Genomic DNA, 6606 nt, shown 5'->3' with positions numbered 1-6606 from the left:
GGTCAGAAAATCAAGAGAGGGTCTCTGTGCCTTTTCTCCATTCCCTCTGCCTCGGTTGAAGGTAGCACTACCTATAGACTGGTGACCTGCAGCCACCTCCTAACTGACCTTTAACCTCCAGATTTGCCCACTGCTATCCAGTTGCTTGTTAATTGCTTGTTGATGTTAGTAAAAATCTCTTACATCTGTATAATGTTCACTCATTTACAAACTCTCTTCACAAATGTCATCTGAATTGGTCTCCACTACAACCAAATGAGGTATGGGAAGGACAGAAGTGATTATCCTTACTTTAAAGGAAAGTGAGGGCTATAGAAGTCAAGTAACTTGTTTAGAGTCAAACTCAAATTCAAACTCACCCTTTCTGGGCCCAAGCCCAGTACTTCCCTTTCCATGTCTCTCAAACACAGGCATTGGACCCTTGAGTAACATTATGGCTTCTTGTTCCCCAACATAACTGACAACTTTGTTCGTTGTTAGAGCTCAGGAGAAGCATCTGTTTGCCTAGAGATTTTTGACACTCCCAGTCACTCTTGCCAAACCGGAGATTAATTAGGGAGTGCAACTGAAGTCCTCTCTTGTTCCAGAGGCCTCTTGGGTCAAGTTCCTGTTGTTGGCACGGGAGCAGCTTTCACAGCCAGAGGGAGGTTCTGGGTGAAAAGCCCTGGCAGACAGGGCTTTTCCTTGCTTAGCTCCTAGAGGGCCCCTGTGAGGGGGCAGACCGGGGTCCAGGAACACAAGAGTGTGCCAGGCATGCTCTGGTTCAAGAGGGCTGCTGAGCAGTGTCTGGATCCTTCTTGCCCCAGTGTTAGAGTAATTGTCTTCTGAGTAGCACTTGCTTCTGCTTCGTTAATTTCTCATTCCCTCACATGTCCATTCATTCAGTTATCCATTAATTCAACATATATGAAGCACTGTATAGGCATTGGGGATGCAAGTAAAAATAGAAATAGTCTTAAGACTGTACTTTCAGGAATCATTTCTACAGTTCATTGCTAGAGAAGTTTCTCTGAAGGTGTGTAGTAAAAAAACAAAAAAAAGAAATAAGAAATGGTCCTTGTTTCTTCTTTCCTTCTCTCTGCAGACCTGTACTGGTCGAATCAGCCCTGTACCTGCTTCACTGACCCCTCCTCCGGCCCCAAAGGAATGCCATGTTCACAGCCCTCCTGCCAAGGTGGCAAAATGTGGTGCCATGTGACCTGCCCTTGTGGCCCAGGCTGATTGGAGCAGGGCTGGGAACCTCATTCAGAGCAGCTATCCAGCTGGCTGACCCATAATGTCCTGCTGGGAAAATATAAGCTACGTCGATTAGATCCGTGCTCCTGGAAATTTGGATTGGGAGATATGGAGTGATACGGAGATATGACAGTCCAGGGGCATAAGCTGTGGGGCTGGCTGACTTGAGGTCAAGTCGGGGCCATGGCTGGCTGAAACCGTGTGTAAGGTAAAGTGATGGGGCAAGAAGAAAATGTGATTAGAGTGCAAAGGATACAATGGTAAGCAAACAGACAAAATACCTGTCCTCATGCACTGAAAATCTTTCCAGTGCTTGCATGGACACAAGGCTCTCTAGGTCTTGCACACTCACCAGCTTCATGGCGTCAAAAAGCACTCCAGGAGTTTTGCAATTTGCAGCTCCAACGTGCAATTGCTGGGAAGTGGTGAGATACTTCCCATGACAGTACCTCTGTGTGGAATGTGCTTTCTCCACCTCTCAATGCTTGCTCAACAGCAAGCTCAGCAAAGCATCACCTTCTCCAGGTTCTTCTCCTTGCCTGACTGAGGCCCTATCCCCTGACCCAGTCAAAGTAGAAAACCCTTCTCTGTGTCATATAATGCCCTATACATATGTCCCTACAACATTACCCTTTACATTTGTTCGTTCATTCATTTATTCATCCATTCAACCAACTTTTTTTAAAGGACCACCTCTGTGTTCGGTGCAACGGGGTAAGACACAGCTCTTCCCCATCTTTTAAAGGAAGACGTGTGGAATTCAGAACATGTAATTCAGTGTTAAAGGTGCTGAGATCTTTGTAATTGTTGGCTGCTGATAGGCCTTCCCACGAAACTGTGTTTTTATTGCAGGCAAGGGCTGTGTCTCTGCCTCCTCAGTAAATCATTGTTGAATGAATAAATACGAGGAGACTTGTCTAAGATTGTTGGGTTTTTGCTGGAGTAGCAGGGATACTATTTTGAAAACACTTTCCAGTTGTTTTCTCATCTCGGAAATTCACTTTATTTCTCTTCAGCCTTTCCAGCATCATTTTCCCAGGGAAGGGGAGGGCAAATGCCACTTGGGGAAGGAGGAGGACATGACCTAGATGCAGTTCCTGTTAAAGAAGAAGAGCATGCAGGAAGCCTTTCTGGGCAGGAAAGAAGAAAGGCAAAAGGACAGACCTGAGTGTTCTCAACTCTTCCTTCGCTTGGGGTTCAACCTGCAGGGGTGCAGTTGTGGGGAAAACACCCAGATAGGCTTAGGGGATATCTAAGAACATGATTATTCCTTATGGCTGGAAGGACTGTGTATCTTTCAGAAGACTTGTGGTAGGCACAGTCCCACTTCCTCCCTGATGCTGGGAGCTGGAAATGGCTGAGGGGTGTCCAGCACTTCCTGTGGCCATTGCCTTGTGAATGGTGAATGGTCAGGGCCACCAAGTCCTAGTGGTTTCCAAGAAGAGTGGTGGACTGCAAGGAACTTGGGTCAGGGCAAGAACGCTATAGATTGTGCTTCACAGCTAGAGGGAAATGGCAAGATTTATGGATTTGTGGTTATAAGTAGTGGGTTCTAGCACACTGTCAAAACAAACAGACAAACAATAAACAGGTGGATCAGCCACACTTGAGTTCCATGGCCATTAGTGCCCCTTCACTCTCTGGTCAGGGAAAAGACCAGATGAGTCACCCTGAAGTGGAGGCCTAAGAGGAAAGTTGCCACTTAAATACCTCAGAGGATTCTGTTTTGTCCTAGGTGAATTATCTGCCCACTTTTTAGATCCAATTGTACAATGTCCTATGATTGGGCCAAATTGTTGTCATATATTCCCAGTCCTGTGGCCAGTGGAGTTGGACTTCTTCCAGAATACAGGGTGTATTTGGGGGAGAAGGGTATTGAGCAGATAAATATTTTAAAAATAAAAATATTAGATCCCTATGGTTTTCCACTGCGTCGGGTTATCTGACATAGCTGCATATCCATCACTTTGTGTCCCCTTGAAACCATTCTCCTGGTCTGGTATGTAATCAGTTATTTCATACTCACACATCTCAGGGAGATTTATCTTTGCTTAGGGCAGCTCTAGACCTCCTCATCTAAACCAGTTACCCCCATAAAAAATCTGGGGTACATGGAGGTTGGGTTAATGCATTCAAAGGAATAGACCAGGTGCAGCAAGATGGTGAGTTACTAACAGGGATGTTTACAATTAATCATCCTCACATCTCGGACGGGGAGAGGGCAGAGAGCCGCCAAGGGCATGCTGACAGGCCTGCTTATTTACACAGCTTCCATTAGAAGTGCTGTAATGTGAGCAGCTGGCAGCGAGGATCCTACCCCTTGTCAGTGAGCACATAGCTCAGAGTTCAGCGCTTCTGGGTGGGAGGGTACAGAGGGTCATAACTGAGCACTACCGTGCCCTTTGCCACTTACTCAAGTTGCATTCCAGGATCTGAGTGGGACCCTGCAGTTGGGCTTACTAGGGTTTTATCAGAGCTCAGATTTGTGTCTAGGTAGAACCTTAGAGGAAGACGCAAAAAATTCAGGCTGGCTCCCTCCCGGATTGACTACACTATATACAATCCAGGCAGATGTTTCCACATCTGGCTGAGGAGCAGCACGGTGATGGATACAGAAAATTCAGCCTGCTCAGAACTGTTAGCAACCCAAGGCTCAAGCAAATGGACCTTTCAATTTGATCTTGAAAGGAGAGTCCTGTGCCAGGGTATAGGCTGAGTGGAAGTGAGGCCAATGCAAATTATGTAACCAACAGAAGGTCAGGTCAAAGATATCCTAGCTCTCAGAGCTGCCTGCCCCTTGGGACTGGCCCCATTAAAACTGTTATGTTTCTTCTTTCTCCACTGCACTCTCTTTTCTGGGCTACATTGTATTTACCACCAAACTTCTGAGCACCACCATGAGGCACTAGATTGTCTTTCACTATAGACGGAATCATATATATATATATATATATATATATATATATTTTTTTTTTTTTTTTTTTTTTTTTTTTTGAGATGGAGTCTCGCTCTGTCACCTGGGCTAGGGTGCTGTGGCATCAGCCTAGCTCACAGCAACCTCAAACTCCTGGCCTCAAGTGATTCTCCTGCCTCAGCCTCCCGAGTAGCTGGGATTACAGACACATGCCACCACGCCTGGCTAATTTTTCTATTTTTAGTAGAGACGAGGTTTCACTCTTGCTCAGGCTGGTCTTGAACTCCTGAGCTCAAGTGATCCTCCCACCTCGGCCTCCCAGAGTGCTAGGATTACAGGCGTGAGCCACCACACCCAGCCTAGAGGGAATCATGTTGATGAATTGTGTTTGTTAAAGAAATGTCAAGCTTTTTCTCCCCAATAATAACAAATGATTGTTAACTTTTCTCATTCTGCCACCACATCAGCTGGAAATACTTTACTTGAATGCCACCTCTTCAGATCACCACAGCTCTAAGTTCTAGATGGTCAGTCCTGCCAGGTTCTGCCCAGGTTATTTGTAAAACATTGCAAGTAAGTCATCCTATCTGGACCTTTGCTCAGCCTTTGTTATAATCAGACATTAAAATCTCTTTAGTCACTCAGGTTTGACCAATGTCTTGTCTTTCTCTTCTCTACACTTTCCTTTTCCACATTGATTAATTTCCAGACCCTTAGCTTTCCAGATGTTTGTTTGATAATTGGGCCCATGATAGATTGTATTACTGTTCAGAGTATTTCCGTGGGGGAAAATTATACTTCCCCACTGTCTTAGTTTGTTTGTGCTGCTATAACAAAATACCACAGATTGGGTGATTTATAAAGAATAGAATTTTATTTCTCACAGTTCTGGAGGCTGGGAAGTCCAAGATCAAGATGCTGGCAGGTTTGGTTGTCTGATGAGGGCTACTCTCTGCTTCCGAGATAACACCTTGTTGCCGCATCCCCTGGAGGGGAGGAATGCTGTGTCCTCACATGGTGGAAAGCAGAGGGGAAAGTAAGACAAACGCTGTGTGAAGCCTCTTCAATTAGAGCCTTAATCTCATTCATGACAGAAGTGCCCTCATGGCCTAATCACCTTTCAAAGGCCCCTACTCTTAATAGCACACATCAGCCATTAAGTTTCAACACCTGAATTTTGAAGGAAACATACTCGAACCATAGCACTTACCCTATTGATATCAGACTTGGTCATATGGCTTTCTTTGGCCAACGAAATATGACTAGAAGTGGCATGTGCTACTTCTGAGTAGAAGCTTTCAGAGGCATTGTGTAAGTTCCTCATGTTTTCTTTCTCCTTTGTCAGGGAACCTCCAATATCCCATACGAGGGCTGCTCCATTAGTGTGGCTCCTGGAATGAAGACAAGGTATAGCACTGACACAGCTTACCTGAAGTAGCATGCAACCTGAGCAAGAAACAAACCTTTATTGTCATAAGCCACTGAAATTTGGAGGACTTTTTTTTCTGTGGAAAAACTTAAATCCATACGGATTAATAACAGGTCCATAAAATATGCTGGGTAGATTTTGGAAACATTTCATTTCTTTTCAAAGCAAAACCATTACCATCAACACCTTTATATTATATACCTTGGGCAAAAGTTAAGTTATTCCAAGCTTTACATATGAAACTATGATAATTTATTTTCTTGTTACTGTGGAACATCATCTTAGCTCAGACAGAATTCACTGGGTCTCAATCAACAATAACAAAAGCTGTCATTTATTCAGAGCCTGAATGCCAGGTATTGAGATCTGGGATTACATAATCCTCACACATCAGCCCTGCAAGATATATAAAATTATCACCATTTTCCAGAAGGGATAGCTGGAACCCCAAGAGATCAAATAACTCCCTCAAGTTTATGGAGATGGTAAGTGGCAAACCAGATCCCAACCCAGGTAGGTCTGGATCTTTCCACTATGCCACATGGTAGGAGAAAGAGGGAATGGCTCTCCTGCCAAGATTAGGTACCTTGGGATGAAGAAACAATGTGATTCCTTGTTTGGGGCAATCAAACTTCTCAATTCTCTTTCTGGGCATTGCCACTTGAAATGGAACTTGTAGAAACAGAAATTGGTAACAGGAGAGAAATGACTCAGAGACACCCTGTTGGGCTCTTGATTTAATCATAAGTATTCACATCAGTTTTGCTGCCCTAAGACACACCATGAAGGGAAGGCTTGACAGCTCAGTGAGAACCATTTCCACAGCTGATTATGGTCTTTGGACAGCAGCCGTATGCTTCTTAAACATTTAACAAAGATGATTAGAACTTGGAAAAATATTTACTCACGTTTTGTAATTGTATAACAGATGAATGTTTTATAAAAGCTCAACTCCCAATTCCAGATTTTGCATTGTACTTAGAGGCTGGCTGTCTTGGTGACCTCTCTTTCTGCAGGAAGAAATTGA

General features: G+C 44.3%; 1 pseudogene; it reads left to right on the top strand.

Moving 5' to 3' along the window:
* Positions 1 to 957: 957 nt before the first annotated feature.
* On the top strand, positions 958 to 1062 carry LOC123644292 (annotated as a pseudogene).
* Positions 1063 to 6606: the final 5544 nt, after the last annotated feature.

This window comes from Lemur catta, chromosome 8 (assembly GCF_020740605.2).
Source record: "Lemur catta isolate mLemCat1 chromosome 8, mLemCat1.pri, whole genome shotgun sequence".
Classification (NCBI taxonomy): domain Eukaryota; kingdom Metazoa; phylum Chordata; class Mammalia; order Primates; family Lemuridae; genus Lemur; species Lemur catta.
The sequence above is the reverse complement of the archived record's forward strand: the minus strand, read 5'-3'. Positions and strand labels throughout refer to the sequence as shown.